We start from the raw sequence: 22,121 nt of genomic DNA on the forward strand, positions 1-22,121 counted from the left end.
TAATGAAAATTTACCTCCGCCCAAGGAAAATAAATTTATGAAAAATTTTTCCCATGTACCCTCACCCTGCCAGGAAAATTCCCCCAGAAAATTTCATTCTCGGTGAAGATTCCCCCGAGAAAATTTCTTGCGAACGATTCTGCCAGAAATTTTTTTCTTGATACTTCTTCATTTCAATAAGACTTTAATTTATTATTGTTAATAGTAATTTCCGGTCGTTTTGAGTTTGAATTTTAAAAGGTATTTGTATCTGCTGAAATTAAGCTTAAAATAGCCCTTACTTTTATTTTGAAAAATTATTTATAGGAAAGTTTTTTTAATTTATTTTTATTCATTTTTGAATGGACAATGTTTCAAGTCTTTAAAAATTCCTTATTTCAAAATCAAACTTTTAAGAAAAATAATCAAATATTCATCAAAGTATCAAAACTGGTATCAAAGTAACAATATCAAAGTGAAAAAGTGGGTTTGTGTCAACCTCGGAGTTTTTATTGTCTGATGTTTGAACTCTTTTTTTTCTCAAAATTTTTATCGGATGGGTTTGGGGAAAAGGGGCGCGGGGGGACTTATTAAGCTTCGGTCTCTTTTGACTCTTTAAAAGTGAACTAGAACTTTTCATTTTCAATCAAATAAGCCATTATTTGATTTTCAATCAAATAATACTCGTAATTTATTCGAGTATCCCTTGTATAAGAACCATATATTGCCCTCTGATATCTTTTGACTGTTAAAAAGTGAACAAGAACTTTCAATTTCCAGTCGAATTAGCACTCTCCAAAGTTTATACGAGCATCCCTTCCATAAGAACTATATATGCCCCTAGAACATTACTCATAACGCCTGCCTCCGGGCCCTGGTGGGTTGCGTCGACACAGCAATTTTTCTTATCTGACCTTTGAACTATTTTTAATGAAATGGCTATTACAAAAATTTTATCAGATTCGCTTGGGGAAAAAATGAGTGTGTGGGAGGGGGGGGGGCTAGTTGCCCTCGGATATCTTTTTACTCTTAAAATTGAACTAGAACTTTCACTTTCCAATCAAATGAGCCCTCTTTAAAAATTATACGATCCTCCCTTTCAAAAGAACCATATACGCCCTCAGGACAACACTTACGAAGCCTCTCCCCCGGAACCTGGGGCGAGTTTTCGTTATCTAATTTTTGAACAATTTCCAAAAAACTGGTTATCTCAAAATTTTTAGTGGATGGGTTTTGGGTAAAAAGAGCGTAGGGAGGGGGGGGTGGGGTAGTTGCCCTTAACTCTCTTGACTCTTAAAAATTGAACTAGCACTTTCAATTTCCAATCAAATGAGCCCTCTGTGAAGTTTTTACGAGCATCTCTTTCATAAGAACCATACATGCCCTTAGGGCATAACCTAGAAGGTCTTTCCCTGGGCCCTGAGGGGTTAAATTGACACTGATTTTTTTCTTATCCGACCTTTGAACTCTTTTTAACAAAATGTCTATCTCAAAATTTGTATCAGGTGGGTTTGGAAAAAGAAGTCGTAGGGGGGGGGGGCTAGCTGTCCTCTCATTCTTTTTGACTATTAAACAGTGAACTCGAACTTCCAATTTGCAATCAAATGAGACCTCTCTGAAGTTTATACGAGCATCCCTTTCATAAGAACCATATATGCCACAGGGTAAAACTTCAAACAACTGCCCCTCGACACTGGAGGTTGTGACGACACCTGAGTTTTTGTTATCCTACTTTTGAGCAATTTTTAACTTAATGGCTATCTCAAAATTTTTATTGAATGCATTTGGGGAAAAGGGGCGTTGGGGGAGGGGGCTCGTTGCCCTCCAATCTTTTTTTACTCTAAAAAAATGATTAAGAACTTTCAATTTCTAATCAAATGAGCCATCTTTGAAGTTTTTACGGGCATCTCTTCAATAAGAACCATATATTCCTCCAGGGCATAACTTACAATACCTGCCCTCGGGCCCTGGTGGGCTTTGTCGACCCCGGAGTTTTCGTTATATGGTCTTTGAGCTATTATAAAAAAAGCTATCTCAAAGTTCTTATTGGATGGGTTTGAGGAAAAAAGGGCGTGGAGGGGGGAAGACTAGGTGCCCTCCAATCTCTTTTGACTCTTAAAAGTGAACTAGAACTTTCAATTTCAAATCAAATGAGCCCTCTTTGAAGTAAATACGAGCTTCTCTTCCATAATACCCATATATGTCCCCAGGGCATAACTAACAAAATAGCTATTTTAAAACTTTTATTAGATGCATTTGCAAAAAAAGAGTTTGGGGGAGGGAGGGAGCTAGTTGCCCTCCAATCTTTTTTACTCTAAAAACTGATTAAGAACTTTCAATTTCCAATAAATTGAGCCATCTTTGAAGTTTTTACGAGCATCCCTTCAATAAGAACCCTATATTCCTCCAGGGTATAACTTATAACACCTGCCCTCGGGCCCTGGGGGGCTGTGTCGACCCCGGAGTTTTCGTTATATGGTCTTTGAACTATTTATTTAGAACTTTATCCTACTTTTGAGCAATTTTTAACTTAATGGCTATCTCAAAATTTTTATTGAATGCATTTGGGGAAAAGGGGCGTTGGGGGAGGGGGCTCGTTTTCCTCCAATCTTTTTTTACTCTAAAAAACTGATGAAGAACTTTCAATTTCCAATCAAATGAGCCATCTTTGAAGTTTTTACGAGCATCCCTTCAATGAGAAACCTATATTCCTCCAGGGCATAACTTACAACGCCTGCCCTCGGGCCCTGGGGGGCTGTGTTGACCCCGGAGTTTTCGTTATATGGTCTTTGAACTATTTAAAAAAAAACTATCTCAAAGTTCTTATTGGATTGGTTTGAGGAACAATAGGGCGTGGAGGGGCAGGGCTAGGTGCCCTCCAGTCATTTTTGACTCTTAAAAAATGAACTAGAACTTTCAATTTCCGATCAAAAGAGCCCTCTTTGAAGTTAATATGAGCTTCTCTTCCATAAGACCCATATATGCCCCCAGGGGATAACTGAAAAGGCCTCCCCATGGGCTTTGGGGGGTTGTGTCGACACCTGATTTTTTTTTATATGATCTTTGAACAATTTTTAACAAAAAGGCTATTTTAAAACTTTTATCAGATGCATTTGGGAAAAAAGAGTTTGGGGGGGGGGGGGAGAAGCTGGTTACCCTCCAATCTTTTGACGTTTAAAAAGTAAGTTATAACTTTTAAATCAAATGAGCCCTCTCTGAAGATTATACGATCATTCCTTCCACAAGAACCATATATACACCCCGACCATAACTTATAACCCTTGGATCTGAAGACTGTGGTGGGAGTGTCCTGCTCAAACATATAATTTCCAGAACTTTCAATTACGTTGAACAAAATGGCTATGTCAAAATTTTGATAGGATGTTTTTTGGGAAATGGTGGGCGTGGAAGGGGTGTCAGTTGCCTTAGCATCACTTTCGACTATTGAAAAGGGAACTAGTCATTTAAATTTCCAATCGAACGAGCCCTTTCCGAAGTTTCTATGACAACGCTTTCTATACAAAATCTTATATGCCCCCAGGGCATAATAACTTACAAACCTTACCCTGAGGGCTGTGGGGGGGGATTTTTTATCCTCAAAGATATAATTTCCTGAATTTTCAATTACGTTGAACAAAATTGCATCTAAAAATTTTGATTGGATGTGTTTGGGGAAAAGGTGGGCGTGAGAGGGGGGTTAGTTGCCCTCCAATTACTTTTTACTATCAAAAAAGGCACTAGCCCTTTCAATTTCCAATAGAATGAGTCCTTTTTGAAGTTTCTACAACAAAGGCTTGTATAAAGACTTTATATACCCCCAGGGCACAACTTACAACCCTCACCCTGAAGGCTGTGGGGGAGTGTCGTCCTCAAAAATATAATTTATATTTGGAAATCAACTGCGCTGAACAAAATGGCTATCTCAACATTTCGATTGGATGTGTTTAGAGAACTGGTGGGCGTGGAAGAGGTGTTAGTTGCCTTCCAATCCGTTTTTATCCTTAAAAAAGGCACTAGAACTCTCGATTTCCAATCGAATGAGCCCTCTTTGAAGTTTCTACGACGATCCCTTCCATATAAAGTGCCTCTGGGAAAAAAACCATAAATAATAAATAATAAAACATTGGAGCCGTATAGCATTTACTACAGGCAACGCTAAATAAAAAATAAAAAAAAATTACGTCTGATCGAATATTCTGGACAAGCATTCAAATTTTGTCAAACTTTTTTCTAATTCAACATTATAGACCTTGAGTAAAAGACAAAAATCAAACTTTACAAATATTCCTACAATTGAGCAATTATAAAAACTGTTTCAGTTTAATCTCGGATCAAAACTAACTTAAAAGAAAAATTGAGCGAGAAAAAATAAACTAATGAGTACTTGAAGGGGTTAAGGTTCGGAACATCCATCGTATAAACCGACCAGAACAAGTTATATTCGGTGCAAAAGGTGTATGCAATACTGGGCGAACATCGTATAAAGCAATCAGAACACGATTCAGATATTGTTCCAAATTTTTAAAACTGGTATTTGTAGGCTAGAGCAATGACCCAAATTATGATATACGTCCAGTATAGCATAGCATTCATATTGGTTGAATGGTCTTATTGGTTGAACTAAGGATATGCAGATAAAAACAAATAACAGTAATAAGAATAGTTTTTTTATTTGGAATGAATGAAACTGGGAAAGGGATGAAATTTTAATCGCTTATCAACTAAAGGTAAGTCTGATGGATTCCTGACTTCCCCAACACATTATATAAATGTTAGAATATGATTAGGATATATTCATCCTACACAAGTCGATTGACTCGATTGACCTAGCTTCTCTTCTTGGCTGTAGTCGCTGTAATACACAAGTACCAAATGAGGAGTGCGGCTAATATAAGATATTTTTTGTATTGGAGTATGCATAATTTTAAAATTATAAAGTCGTAGGCGCCGAGAAACGAATTTTAATATATAAATTCAGAACAATCCTTAGAATTCCAGTACAATCCCTAAAAATCAAATAGTGAGGTGGCTATGGATTAAAACCACCAAGGACCCCAACCATCAAGGACCCTGATGACCAAGGACCCTGACCTCCAAGGGCCCAAACACCCCCTCCCCTAACTTTTTAACCCATGCCCCTATGTTTCTTATACTTTTTGTTTGTCTAGTGTAACTTTTTAGAACTTTTAATTTTTATTTATTGTTTTAACATAGAAAATTTTTCAACTTATTTTTCCGATGCCTTAAAATGACAGGGAATATGCTTAAAACCAAAAAATTCTACATTTAATATTTTTGAATTAAAAAATGAGAATGATACGGATATGTTAGTCGTGATTTTTGCTATTAGAAAGATAATGATTGTAGTAGCACTTTTTTTGCTTTTGGACTGAATTTTTTTTTTACTAGGACATTATTCAACTTTATTTTTTTTGTATATTTGGCGTCCGTACCAATGGTACTCTATGGATGCTCATCAACACTACGCGGCTGTACGGATGGTATTCTATAGCTGGTTATCGACACTACCTGCGATTAAAACGTATGACTTAGGATATGTTTGTAGTGTTGTGTCGTGATTTATCTTGTCAATGTTACCGCTTTTGATGTTTCAAAGTACATTTTACCTCTAAAGATGTTTCAAAGGGTATTTTGGAATTTTTTTGTTTGAAACGATTGACTTAGGACTTTTTTGTAGTTTTGTGTCGTGGTTTATCTTTTTAGTGTTACCTCTGCTTAGGTTTCAAAGTGCATTTTAGGGGGTTTTTTTTCGTTTGAAACATATGACTTAGGATATTTTTGTAGTGTTGTATCGTGATTTATTTTGTCACTGTTACCTCTGTTGATGTTTCAAAGTGCAATTTGTAATTTATTAGTCTGAAACGTATGACTTAGGATATTTTGTAATGTTGTTTCGTGATTTATCTTCTCACTGTTACCTCTGTTGATGTTTCAAAGTGCATTTTGTAAATTTTTCTTAGAAAACGTATGGCTTAGGATATTTTTGTAGTGTTGTGTCATAATTTATATTGTTAGTGTTGCCACTATTTATGTTTCAAAGTACATTTTGGAATTTTTTAGTGGAAACCGTATGACTTAGGATGTTTTTTGTAGTGTTGTGTCGTGATTTATCTTGTCAGTGCTACCGCTGTTAATGTTTCAAAGTACATTTTGAAATATTATTTCCTGGGAAATTTATGACATAGGATATTTTTGTAGTCTTGTGTCGAGGCTTGTCTTATTAATATTACCTCTCTTGATGTTTCAAAGTGCATTTTGGAATTTTTCAATTTCCAATCAAATGAGCCCTTTCTGAAGTTTATATGAGCATCCCTTTCATACGAAGCAAATATGCCCCAGGGCATAGCTTACAAAACCTGCCCCCGGGCCATGGGGGGTTGTGACGACTCTCGAGTTTTTGTTATCTTACATTTAAACAATTTTTAACTTAATGGCCATCTCAAAATTTTTATTGGATGCATTTGGGGAAAAGGGCGTTGGGGAGGGGGCTAGTTGCCCTCCAATATCTTTTGACTCTAAAAAACTGATTAAGAACTTTCAATTTCCAATCAAATGAACCATCTCTGAGGTTTTTAAGAGTATCCCTTCAATAAGAACCATATATTCCTCCAGGGCATAACTTACAACACCTGCCGTCGGGCTCTGGTGAGCTGTGTCGACCCCGGAGATTTCGTTATATGGTCTTTGAAATATTTTAAAAAAAAGCTATCTCAAAGTTCTTATTGGATGTGCTTGAGGAAAAATGGGCGTGGATGGGGAGAGCTAGGTGCCCTCCAATCTCTTTTGACTCTTAAAAAGTGAACTAGAACTTTCAATTTCCAATCAAATGAGCCCTCTTTGAAGTTAATGCGAGCTTCACTTCCATAAGACCCATATATTCCCCCAGGGCAAAGCTAACAACGCCTCCCCGTGTGCCTTGGGGGATTGTGTCGACGACAGAATTTGTGTTATATGAGCTTTGAACTATTTTTAACAAAATAGCTATCTTAAAACTTTTATTAGATGCATTTGAGAAAAAAGAGTTGGGGGGGGGATAGAAGCTGGTTACCCTACAATATCTTTTGACGCTTAAAAAGTGAATTAGAACTTTCAATTTCAAATCAAATAAGCCGTCTCTGAAGTTTATGCGATCATTCCTTCCACAAGAACCGTATATGCCCCAGGGCATAACTTATAACCCTTGCCCCTGAAGACTGTGGGGGGAATGCCCTGCTCAAACATATAATTTCCAGAACTTTGAACTAAGTTGAACAAAATGGCTATATTAAAATTTTGATTGGATGTTTTTGGGGAAATGGTGGGCGTGGAAGGGGTGTCAGTTGCCTTAGAATCACTTTCGACTCTTAAAAAGGGAACTAGCCATTTAAATTTCCAATCGAATGAGCCCTTTCTGAAGTTTCTACGACAACGCTTTCTATACAAAATCTTATATACCCCAGGGCATAATAACTTACAACCCTTGCCCTGAGGGCTTTGGGGGGGGGGGGGGGTGTTTTCCTCAAAGGTGTAATTTTCTGAATTTTCAAATACGTTGAAAAAATGCCTATCTAAAAATTTTGATTGGATATGTTTGGGGAAAAGGTGGGCGCGAGAGGGGGGTTAGTTTCCCTCCAATCACTATCGACTATTAAAAACGGCACTAGCCCTTTGAATTTCCAATCGAATGAGTCCTTTTTGAAGTTTCTACGACAAATGCTTGTATAAAGACCTTATATACCCCTAGGGCATAACTTACAACCCTTGCCCTGGGGCCTGTGGGGAAGTGTCGTCCTCAAAAATATAATTCCTATTTGTAAATCAACTACGCTGAACAAAATGGCTATCACAAAATTTCGATTGGATGTGTTTAGAGAACTGGTGGGTGTGGAAGCGGGTTAGTTGCCTTCCAATCCCTTTTGACCCTTAAAAATGGCACTAGAGCTCTCGATTTTCAATCGAATGAGCCCTCTTTGAAGTTTCTACGACGATCCCTTCCATATGAAGTGCCTCTGGGAAAAAAAACATAAATAATAAATAATAAAACATTGTAGCCGTATGGTCTTTACTATAGGCAACGCTATAAAAAAAATCTACGCCTGATCGAATATTCTGGACAAGCATTCAAATTTTGTCAAATTATTTTCTAATTCATCATTTATTCTTTAAGTGTAAAAGACAAAAATGAAACTTTACAAATATTCCTATAATTGAGGAATTATAAAAACTGTTTCAGTTTAATCTCGAATAAAAACTAACTTAAAAGAAAAAGTTGAGCAAAAAGAAATAAACTAATAAGTTGTTGGAGGGGTAAAGATTCAGAACATACGTCGTATAAACCGACCAGAACAAGTTATGTTGGGAGCAAAAGCTGTATACAATACTGGGCAAACATCGTATAAAGCAATCAGAACACGATTCAGATATTGTTCCAAATTTTTTAAACTGGTATTTGTAGGCTAGAGCAATGACCCAAATTATGATTTACGTCCAGTAAAGCATAGCATTCAAATTGTCTGAATTGTCTTAACTAAGGATATCCAGATAAAAACAAATGACAATAATCAGAATTTTCTTTTATTAGAATGAAAGAAACTGGGAAAAGGTTGAAATTTTAATCGCTTATCAACTAAAGGGAAGTCCGATGGATTTTTGACTCCCCCGACACATTATATAAATTTAAGAATATTATTAGAATATATTCATCCTACAAAAGTCGATTGTTTTAATTGACCTAACTTCACTTCTTGGCTGTAGTCGCTCTAATACATAAGTACCAAGTGAGGAGATCGGCTAATATAAAATATTGTTTGGTATTGGAGTATGCATAAAGTTGAAATTATAAGGTCGTAGGCGCCGAGAAGAGAATTTTAATATAGAAATTCAGAACAATCCTTATAATTCCAGTACAATCCCTAGAAATCAAAGAGTGAGGTGGTTATGGATTAAAACAACCAAGGACCCCAACCATCAAGGACTCTAATGACCAAGGACCCCAACTTCCAAGGGCCCAAATACTCCCTCCCCTAACTTTTTAACCCATCCCCCTATATTTCTTATACTTTTTTTGTCTAGTGTAATTTTTTTGAACTTTTTGTTTTTTTATTTTTTTTTAACATAAAAGATTGAACTTATTTTTAGATGCCTTAAAATGACAGGGAAGATACTTAAAACCAAAAAATTCCACATTTAATGTTTTCCAAATAAAAAATGAGAATGATACGGATATGTTAGTCGTGATTTTGCTATTAGAAAAATAATGTTTGTAGTAGCACTTTTCTTGTTTTTGGACTGAATTTTTTTTTACTAGGAAATAATTCAACTTTATTTTTTATTTTTTTAATTTATTGGGCTGTACCAATGGTACTCTATGGCTGCTCATCAACACTACATGGCTGTACAAATGGTATTTTATAGCTGGTTATCGACACTACCTGCGATTAAAACGTGTGACTTAGGATATGTTTGTAGTTTTGTGTCCTGATTTATCTTGTCAATGTTACCGCTGTTGATGTTTCAAAGTACATTTTGCAGTTTTTTCGTTTGAAACGTATGACATAGGATATTTTGTAGTGTTATGTCGTGGCTTATCCTGCCATTGTTACCACTTTTGGTGTTTCAAAGTGCATTTTGGAGGAAACGCATGATTTGGATATTTTTATACTTTTGTGTCGTGGTTTTCTTTTCAGTGTAACCTCTAAAGATGTTTCAAAGTGTATTTTGGAATTTTTTCGTTTGAAACGATTGATTTAGGATTTGTTTGTAGTTTTGTGTCGTGGTTTGTCTTTTCAGTGTTACATCTGCTGATATGTCAAAGTGCATTTTATATTTTTTAGTTTGAAACGTCAGAATTGGGATATTTTTGTAGTGTTGAATCGTGATTTGTTTTGTCACTGTTACCTTTGTTGATGTTTCGAAGTGAATTTTCGGATTCATTCGTTTGTAACGTATGACTTAGGATATTTTGTAATGTTGTTTCGTGATTTATCTTCTCACTGTTACCTCTGTTGATGTTTCAAAGTGCATTTTTTAATTTTTTCTTAGGAAACGTATGACTTAGGATACCCGTGATTTATCTTGTCAGTTTTACCACTTTTGATGTTTCAAAGTCGATTTAGGAATTTTTTTCGTAGGAAACGTATGACTTTGGATATTTTTGTAGTGTTGTGTCATGGTTTATCTTGTTCGTGCACCACTATTGATGTTTCAAAGTGCATTTTGAAATTTTTTTCGTGGAAACCGTATGACTTAGGATGTTTTTTGTAGCGTTATATCGTGATTTATCTTGTCAGTGTTACCGCTGTTAATGTTTCAAAGTACATTTTAAAAATTATTTCCTGGGATATGTATGACATAGGATATTCTTGTAGTGTTGTGTCGTTGGTTATCTTCTTAATATTACCTCTCTTGATGTTTCAAAGCGCATTTTGGAATTTTTTTGTTGGAAAAGTATAACTTAAGGTATGTTTGTAGTGTTGTTTCATGGTTTAGATTGCCAGTGTTAGCTCTGCTGATGTTTCAAAGTAAATTTCGGAATTTTTTCGTTTGAAATGTATGACTTGGAATATTTTGTTTTGCGTTGTGTCATAGTTTATCTTGTCAGTGTTACGCTTTATTGATGTTTCAAAGTGCATTTTGGAATTTTTATTTTGAAAAGTTTGACCTAGGATATTTTGGTAGAGTTGTTTTGTGATTTATCTTGTCAGGGTTACATCTGTTGATGTTTCAAAGTGCATTTTGTAAGCTTTTCGGTTGAAACCTATGACTTAGGAAATGTTTATAGTGTTGTGTTGTGGTTTATCTTGTCAAAGTTACCTCTGTGTATGTTTCAAAGTGCATTTGGGAATTTCTTCGTTTGAATAATATGACCTGGGATATTTTTGTAGTTCTGTGTCGTGGTTTGTGTTACTAGTCCCGCTTCCGTTGATATTTGAAAGTGCATTTACAAATTTTTCGTTTGAAACGTATGACTTAAAATATTTTTTTGTAGTGTTGTATCGTGATTTATTCTGTCACTGTTACCTCTGTTAATGTTTCAAAGTGCAATTTGTAATTTATTAGTCTGAAACGTATGACTTAGGATATTGTCGTAAAGTTGTTCCGTGATTTATCTTCTCACTGTTACCTCTGTTCATGTTTAAAAGGGCATTTTGGATTTTTTCGTAGGAAACGTATGACTTAAAATATTTTTGTAGTTTTTTTGTCATGATTTATCTTTTCAGTATTACCACTGTTGATGTTTCAAAGTACATTTTGGAATTTTTTCGTGGGAAACGTATGACATAGGACACTTTTGTAGTGTTGTGTTGTAGTTTATATTGCCAGTGTTACCTCTGTTGATGTTTCAAAGAATATTTTGGAATTTTTTCGTTTGAAGCGTATAACTTAGGATATTTTGTAGTGTTGTGCCATGGTTTATCTTGTCTGTGTTACCCTCTATTGATATTTCAAAGTGCATTTCGGAATTTTTGATTTGAAACTTATGACCTAGGATATTTTTATTGTTCTGTCTTGTGATTTATCTGGTCAGTGTTACCTCTGTTGATGTTTCAAAGGGTATTTTGGAATTTTTTCGGTTGAAACGTGTGACTTAGAATCTGCTTATAGTGTTGTGTTGTAGTTTATCTTGTCAGTGTTACTTCTGTTGATGTTTCAAAGTGTATTTTGGATTTTTTTTTGTTTGAAACGTATGACTCAGAATATTTTTTATAGTGTTTTGTCGTGGTTTGTCTTTTTAGTGTTACCTTTATTGATGTTTCAAAGTGCATTCTGGAATTTTTTTTTCGTTTAAAACATATGACTATATTTTCTAGCGTTGTCTCGTGGCTTATCTTGTCAATATTACCTTTCTTAATGTTTCAAAGTGCATTTTGGAATTTTTTCGTTGTAAACGTATGACTTAGAATATAGTTTATAGTGTTGTGTCGTGGTTTATATTTTCAGTGTTACCTCTATTGATACTTCAAAGTGCATTTTGGAATTTTTTCTTTTGAAACGTAAGACTTGGGATATTTCTGTAGGGTTGTGTCATGGTTCATCTTACCAGTGTTACCTCTATTGATGTTTCAAAGTGCATCTTGGAATTTTTGCGTTTCAAAGTATGACTTAAAATATGTTTTTAGTGTTGTATAGTGATTTATCTTGTCACTGTTACCTATGTTGATGCTTCAAAGTATATTTTGGAATCTATTCGTTTGAAACGTATGACTTAGAATATTCTTGTTGTGTTTTTTTTGTGGTTTATCTTATCAGTGTTATATTATTTTGATGTTTCAAAGTGAATTTTGGAATTTCTTCGTTTGAAACATATGATTTAGGATATTTTTTGCAGTGTTGTCTCGTGGTTTATCTTGCCGGTGTTACCTATGTTGATGTTTCAAAGTATATTTTGGATTTTTTGTTTGTTTGAAATGTATTGCTTAGGAAATTTTTTTTACCATTGTGTCGCGATTTATCTTGTCTGTGTTACATTATGTTGATGTTTTACTTTAGAGTAGCACAGCACTCTAAGTGAACCTAAATGAACCTAACTTTTGCATGTGTCATTTACTATGACCGTGTGTCTTAGCGGTTGTGCTTTCATCTCTGACTAGAGGTGAAACAATGACAGCAAATGAGGTAGCGAAAATGTGTCGGAATCTATACTTTTTAATTGTATAACTCACAATATCCTGAGTCGTACACATCAAATGAAAAAAATCAAAAATTCAGTTTGAAACTTCAAGAGAGGGAACACTGACGAGATGAACCATGAGACAACACTACAAAAATATCCTGAGTTATACATTTCAAATGTAAAAAATTCTAAAATGCACTTAAAAAATCCTCAAAAGTAAAACTGACAAGATAAATCACAAAACAACATTAAAAAAATACCCTAAGTAACATGTTTCAAATGAATAAACTCCAAAATGTACTTTGAAACATCAAAAGAGGTAACACTGACAAGAGTAACCAGTACACAACATTACAAAAAATATCCTAAGTAATATGTTTCAAACGAAAAAATTACAAAGTGTACTTTGAAACATCAATAGAGATAACACTGACAAGGTAAACTACGACAAAAAACACCAAAAATATCTTAAGTCTTCAGTTTCGAACAAAAAAATTCCAAAATGCTCTTTTAAACATCAAAAGAGTTAACACTGACAAGATAAACCCCGACAAAACACTACAAAAATCTCTAAAGTCATATATGTCAAACAAAACAATTCCAAAATGCCCTTTGAAACCTCAACAGAATAAAACACTGACAAGATAAACCATGACTTAACACTACAAAAACATCCTAAGTCTTACGTTTCCTACGAAAAATTCCAAAATGTGCTCTGAAACATCAACAGAGGTAACAGTGTGGAAATTTATCACGAAACAACACTACAAAAATAATCTAATTCATACGTCTCAAACTAATAAATTCAAAAATACACTTTTATACATCAACAGAGGTAACAGTGACAATATAAATCACGATAAACACCAAAAATATCTTAAGTCTTCAGTTTCGAACAAAAAAATTCCAAAATGCTCTTTTAAACATCAAAAGAGTTAACACTGACAAGATAAACCCCGACAAAACACTACAAAAATCTCCCAAGTCATATATGTCAAACAAAACAATTCCAAAATGCCCTTTGAAACCTCAACAGAATAAAACACTGACAAGATAAACCATGACTTAACACTACAAAAACATCCTAAGTCTTACGTTTCCTACGAAAAATTCCAAAATGTGCTCTGAAACATCAACAGAGGTAACAGTGGGGAAATTTATCATGAAACAACACTACAAAAATAATCTAATTCATACGTCTCAAACTAATAAATTCAAAAATGCACTTTTATACATCAACAGAGGTAACAGTGACCATATAAATCACGATGAAAAACTACAAAAATATCCCAAGTCATGCGTTTCAAACGAATAAATTCCAAAATGCAATGTGAAATATAAACATAGGTAACACTAACCAGATAAACCAAGACACAACAGTACAAAATATCCCAAGTCATTCGTTTCAAACGAAAAATTCCAAAATGCACTTTGAAAGATCAACAGGGGTAATACTTAGAAGATAAACCACGACACAACACTTCAAAAATATCCCAAATTATACGTTTCAAACGAAAAAATTCCAAAATGCACAAACATCAATAGAGGTAACACTGAAAAGATTTTTGCATAGCAAAAATTCCAAAATGCACTATTAAAAATCGACAGAGGTAACACTGAGAAGATAAACCACAACACAAAACTATGTAAATATCCTAAGTTATACGTTTCAAACGAACAAATTCTAAAATGCACTTTGAAACATCAACAAAACACTCACAAGATAAACCATGACACAACACTATAAAATATCCTAATTCATAAGTTTCAAACGAAAATGTCCAAAATACACTTTTAAAAAGTCAACAGAGGTAACATTGCCAAGATAAATCACAACAAAAAACTATAAAGACATCCTAAGTCATACGTTTCAAATAAAAAAAAAGTCTAAAATGCACTTTGAAAGATCAACAGAGGTAACACTGACAAGACAAACCACAACACAACAGTACAAAAACATCCTAAGTCATACGTTCAGATGAAAAATTCCAAAATGCACTTCGAAACATCAATAGACTTTAACATTGACAAGATAAACCATGACACAACAGAACAAAAATATCCTAAGCCATATGTTTCAAACAAAAACATTCCAAAATGTATTTTGTAACAAAAAATTCAAAAATGTACTTTGAAATCAACAGAATGTAACACAGACAAGACAAATCATGACACAGAACTACAGAAATATCTCAAGTCATATGTTTCAAACGAAAAAAAAATTCCAAAATGCAAATGAGGTAACACTAAAAAGAAAAATCACGACACAACACTATAAAAAATTACCTAAGTCATACACTTCAAAGCAAGAAGTCTAAAATGCACTTTGAAACATCAACAGAGGTAGCATTGACAAGATAAACCACGATACAACATTACAAAATATCCAAAGTCATACGTTTCAAAAAAAAAAATCCAAAATGAACATGGAAACATCAACAGAGGTAACACTGACCAGATAAGTCACAACACAACTCTATATACTTCTCCTACATCATACGTTACAAACGAAAAATAGACTTTTGAACATCCAAAATAGACTTTTGAACATCAACAGAGGTAACACTAACAAGATAAATCACGAAACAACACTACAAAAATATTCTAGGTCATAGATTTCAAATGAAAAATTTCAAAATTCACTTTGGAACATCAAAAAGATATAACACTGACAAGGTTAATCATGACACAACACTACAAAAATATTCAAAGTCATACCTTTCAAACGAACAAATTCCAAAATGCAGTTTGAAATGTCAATAGAGGTAACACTGAAAAAATAAACCACGATACAACACTATAAAAAATCCTAGGATTGTACGTTTCAAACGAAAAAATTCCAAAATGCACTTTGAGACATCAGAAGAGTTAGCACTGAGAAGATAAACCAAGACAAAACAGAGCAAAAATATCCCAAGTCATACAGTTTAAACGAAAAAACTCAAAAATGCACCTTGAAACATCGACAGAGGTAACACTGAGAAGATAAACCAAAACACAACTCTATAAACATATCCTATATCACAAGTTTCAAACGAAAAAATTCCAAAATGGACTTTAAAACCTCAACAGAGGTAGCGCTGACAAGATAAATCACAAAACAACACTACAAAAATATTCTAGGTCAGACGTTTCAAATGAAAAATTTAAAAATGTGCTTTGAAACATCAATAGATTATAACACTGATAAGATAAACCGTGACGCAACACTACAAAAATATTCTGCACTTTGAACATCAACAGAATATAACACTGACAAGATAAACCATGACAAAACACTACAAAAATATCTAAGTCATACGTTTCCTACGAAGTAATTCCAAAATGCAATTTTAAACATCAACAGAGGTAACAGTGAGAAGATAAATCAAAACAACAATACAAAAATATCCTAAGTCATACGCTTCAAACGAAAAAATTCAAAATGTACTTTGGAACATCAACCGAAGAAATAGTGACAAGATAAAGCATGATACAACACTTCAAAAATATCCTAAGTCATATGTTTCAAACAAAAAAAAATCCAAAATGCACTTTGAAACATCTACAGAGGTAACACTGACTAGATAAATCACGACACACCACTACAAAAATATCCTATGTTCATGCGTTCCAAACGAAAAACTCCCAAATTGCCCAGAAAAAATCCCAGGTTGAAATATCAATAGAAGTAACACTGAAAAGATAAACCACCACACAACACAATAAAAAATATCCTAGGACACACGTTTTAAACGAAATAAATTCCAAAATGCACTTTGAAACATCAAGAGAGGTAACAATGACAAGATAACCAAAACACAACTCTATAAACATATCCTACGTCATACGTTTCAAACGAAAAAATTCCAAAATGGACTTTAAAACATCAACAGAGGTAACACTGATAAGATAGATCACAAAACAACACTACAAAAATATCCTAGGTCATACGTTTCAAATGAAAAAGCACTTTGAAACATCAATAGAGTGTAACACTGACAAGATAAACCGAGACACAACACTACAGAAATATTTTAATTCATACGTTTCAAACGAAAAATTCCAAAATGTACTTTGAAACATCAACAGAGGTAACACTGGCAATATAAACTCAGAGAAAACATCAAAAAATATCCTAAGTCTTACGTTTCTAACGAAAAATTCTAAAATGCACATTGAGACATCAAGATAAATAACACTGGCAAGATGAACCACGAAAAAACACTACAAAAAATGTCCTGAGTCATATGTGTTAAACGAAAAAATTGCAAAATGCACTTTGAAACATCAACAGAATGTAAAACTGACAAGATAAGCCATGACACAACACTACAAAACTATCCTAAGTCAGACGTTTCAAACAAAAAGTCCAAAATGTACTTTGAAACGTCAACAGAGGTAAAACTGGCAATACAAACTTCTAGAAAACACTACAAAACTCTCCTAAGTTATACGTTTACGACGAAAAACTCTAAAATGCACTTTGAAACATCAGGAGAGGCAACAATGACAAGATAAACCACGACATAAAACTACAAAAAATATCATAAGTTATGTGTTTCAAACGAAAAACTTTCAAAATGTACTTTTAAACATCAACAGAGTTAAAACTGGCAACATAATCTACACACAGAACACTACAAAAAAAACCTAAATGATCTGTGTCAAGCAAAAAAAAATCCAAAATGCACTTTGAAACATCAACAGAATATAACACTGACAAGATAAACAACGACACAACACTACAAAAATATCTTAAGTCATACATTTCCTACGAAAAAAAACTTCGAAATGCACTTTGAAACATCAACAGAGGTAACAGTGAGAAAATAGATCACGAAACAACATTACAAAAATATCCTAAATCATACGTTTCAAACAAAAACTTCCAAAATGAACTTTGAAACATCAACAGAGGTAACACTGTAGAGACAAACCACGACACAACACTACAAAAATATACATAGTCATACGTTTTAAACGAAAAAAATTCAAAATGCACAAATCTCAATAGAGGTAAAACTGAAAAGATAAAGTGTTACCACTGTTGTGTCGTGGTTTATCTTGTCAATGTTACATCTGTTGATGTTTCAAAGAGCATTTTGGAATTTTTCGATTAAAATGTATGACTTGCAATATTCTATAGTGTTGTATCGTGGTTTATCTTTTAAGCGTTACCTCTGTTGATGTTTGTGCATTTTGGATTTTTTTTTGTTTAAAACGTATGACTTGAGATATTTTTGTACTGTTTTGTCATGGTCTATCTTGTCAGTGTTACCTCTATTGATGTTTCAAAGTGTATTTCGGAATTTTCCCCTTTGAAACGTATGACATCATACGTTTCAAGTCATACGTTTCAAACGAAAAAATTCCAAAATTAACTTTGAAACATCAACAGAGGTAACACTGACAAGATAGTTATACATTTCATACAAAAATATTCTAAAATCCACTTCGAATCATCAACAGAATGTAACAATAAAAAGATAAATAAAGACACAACACTACATAAATATCCCACGTCATACGTTTCAAACGTTAAGAATTCCTAAATGCACTTCGAAACATCAGCAGAATGTAAAACTGGTAAGATAAATCTCGACACAACATTAAAAGATGTCCTAATTGTCTATGTATCAAACGAAACAAATTACAAAATGCACTTGGAAACATCAATAGAGGTAACACTAAAAATATAAACCACGTTACAACACTATAAAGAATATCTTAAGTCATACGTTTCAAACAAAAAAAAATCCAAAATTCACTTTGAAACATATACAGAGGTAACACTGACAAGATAAATCACGGGAGAACACTAAAAAAGGTCATTCGTTTCAAAGGAAGAAATTCCAAAATATACTTTTAAAAACCAACATAGGTAACACTGACAAGATAAACTACAACACAAAACTATAAACATATCCCAAGTCATACGTTTCAAACGAAAATATTAAAAAAAAACACTTTGAAAAATCAACAGAGGTAACACTGACAAGATGAATCGCGAAACAACACTACAAAAATATCCTAGGTCATACGTTTCAGAAGAATGCACTTTGAAAATTCCAAAATTCACTTTGAAACATCAGTAGAGTGTAAAACTGACAAGATAAACCATGACAAAACACTACGAAAATATCTTAAGTCATACGTTTCAAACGAAAACATTCTAAAATTTACTTTGAAACATCAACAGAGGTAACACTGGCATTATAAACCACATGACAACACTACAAAAATATTCTAAGTCATACGTTTCCAACGAAAAAAATTCCAAAATGCACTTTGACACATCAAGAGAGATAATATTGAGAAGATAAGCCACGACATAACACTACAAAAATATCCTATGTCATACGTTTCCAACGAAAAAAATTACAAAATGTACTTTGAAACATCAACAGTGGTAACACTGACAAGGTAAATCATGACAAAACACTACAAAAAACTTCCTAAGTCTTACGTTTCCCACGATAAAATTCCAAAATGTACTTTTAAACATCAACAGTAGTAACAAAAACAAGGTAAATCATGACACAACACTACAAAAATATCCTAAGTCATACATTTCCTTCGAAAAAACTCCAAAATGCACTTTGAAACATCAACAGAGTTAAAAGAAAGAAGAAAAATCACGAAAAAACATTACAAAAATATCCTAAGTCATACGTTTCAAACGAATAAATTCTAAAATGTACTTTGAAACATCAACAGAGGTAACACTGGCAATATAAACTACACACAGAACTTTACGAAAAATATCCTAAATGATATGCTTCAAACAAAAAAATCCAAAATGCACTTTGAAACATCATCAGAATATATCACTGACAATACGAACTACGACACAACACTACAAAAATATCTTAAGTCATACGTTTCCTACGAAGAAATTCCAAATGCACTTTGAAACATCAACAGAGGTAACAGTGAGAAAATAGATCACGAAACAACATTACAAAAATATCCTACGTCATACGTTTCAAACGAATAAATTCCAAAATGCACTTTGAAACATCAACAGAGGTTACAGTGATAAGATCAATCACGATACAACACTACAAAAATATCCTAAGTCCTATGCTTCAAACAGAAAAATTGCAAAATGCACTTTGAACATCAACAAAGGTAACACTGTAGAGACAAACCACGCCACAACACTACAAAAATACACAAAGTCATACGTTTTAAACGAAAAAAAAAATCCAAAATACACAAATATCAATAGAGGTAACACTGAAAATATAAAACGTTACCAGTGTTGTGCCGTGGTTTATCTTTTTAATGTTACCTCTGTTGATGTTTCAAAGTGCATTTCAAAGTTTTGTTTGAAACGTGTGACTTGGGATATTTTTGTAGTGCTGTGTCATGACTTATCTTGTCAGTGTTACATTCTGTTGATGTTTCAAAGTGCATTTTGGAATTTTTTGTTTGAAACGTATGACTTGGGATGTTTTTGTAGTATTTTGTTGTGGTTTATCTAGTCAATGTTACACTTTCTTGATGTTTCAAAGTGGATTTTTGATTTTTTCGTTTAAAAGGTATGACTTAGGATATTTTTGTAGTGTTTTGGGAATATTCTATAATGTTGTATCGTGGTTTATCTTTTCAGTGTTATCTCTATTGATGTTAGTGCATTTTGGATTTTTTTTTTTTAAACGTATGACTTGGGATATTTTGTAGTGTTGTTTCATGGTTTATCTTGTCAGTGTTACGTCAATTGATATTACAAAGTGCATTTTGGAATTATTTCCTTTGAATCGTATGACTTCATACGTTTCAAATCGTACGTTTCAAACGAAAAATTTTCAAAACGCACTTTGAAACACCAACAGAGGTAACACTGACAAGATAGTCATACGTTTCCTACGAAAGAATTCCAAAATCCACTTCGAAACATCAACAGAATGTAACAATGAAAAGATAAATTACGACACAACACTACAAAAATATCCCAAGTCATACGTTTCAAACTTTAAAAATTCCTAAATGCACTTTGAAACATCAACAGAATGTAGCAATGGCAAGATAAATCATGACACAACACTACAAGATGTCCTAAGTCATATGTTTCAAACGAAACTAATTACAAAATGCACTTTGAAACATCAATAGAGGTAACACTAAAAATATAAACCACGAAACAACACTGTAAATAATACCCTAAGTCATACGTTTCAAACAAAAAAAAAATCCAAAACTCACTTTGAAACATATACAGAGGTAACACTGACGAGATAAACCACGGAAGAGCACTAAAAAAAGTCATACGTTTCAAACGAAAAAATTCACTTTTAAAAACCAACATAGGTAACACTGACAAGATAAACTACAACACAAAACTATAAACATATCCCAAGTCATACGTTTCAAACGAAAAAAAATCCCAAAATGCACTTTGAAAAATCAACAGAGGTAACACTGACAAGATAAATCAAAAAACAGCACTAGAAAAATATCCAGGTCATACGTTTTAGATGAATGCACTTTGAAAATTCCAAAATGCACTTTGAAACATCAATAGAGTGTAAAGCAGACAAAATAAACCATGACAATATACTACAAATATATCTTAAAGCCTACGTTTAAAACGAAAACATTCCAAAATTTACTTTGAAACAGCAAGAGAGGTAATATTGAGAAGATAAGCCACGACATAACACTACAAAAATATCCTATGTCATACGTTTCCAACGAAAAAAATTACAAAATGTACTTTGAAACATCAACAGTGGTAACACTGACAAGGTAATTCATGACAAAACACTACAAAAAACTTCCTAAGTCTTACGTTTCCCACGAAAAAATTCCAAAATGTACTTTGAAAGATCAACAGTAGTAACAAAAACAAGGTAAATCATGACACAACACTACAAAATATCCTAAGTCATACGTTTCCTTCGAAAAAATTCCAAAATGCATTTTGAAAGATCAACAGAGGTAACAGTAAGAAGATAAATCACGAAACAATATTACAAAAATATCCTAAGTCATACGCTTGAAACAAATAAATTCCAAAATGAGCTGTAACACATCAACAGGGATAACAGGTGCAAGATAAATCACGATACAATACTACGAAAATATCGTAAGTCATACATTTCAAACAAAATTTTCCAAAATGCACTTTGAAACATCAAGGGAGGTAACACTGACAAGATAAACCATGACACAACACTACAAAAAATATCCTAAGTTATGCGTTTCAAGCGAAAAAATCCCAAAATGCACTTTGAAACATCAATAGAGGTAACATTGACAAGATAAACCATCACACAACACTACAATAATATCCCAAGTCATACATTTCAAACAAAAAAATTCCAAAATACACTTTGAAACATCAACAGTGGTAACATTGACAAGATTAACCACGACCCAGCACTGCAAAAATATCCTATGTCATAAGTTTCAAACGAAAACATTCCAAAATGTACTTTAAAACATCAACAACGGTAAAACAAACAAGATAAACCAGGAAATAACACTAGAAAAATATGATAAGTAATGCATTTCAAACGAAAAAATCCCAAAATGTACTTAG

This window comes from Artemia sp. Qi Xiang Cuo, chromosome 8 (assembly GCF_049724085.1).
Source record: "Artemia sp. Qi Xiang Cuo chromosome 8, ASM4972408v1, whole genome shotgun sequence".
Classification (NCBI taxonomy): Eukaryota; Metazoa; Arthropoda; class Branchiopoda; order Anostraca; family Artemiidae; genus Artemia; species Artemia sp. Qi Xiang Cuo.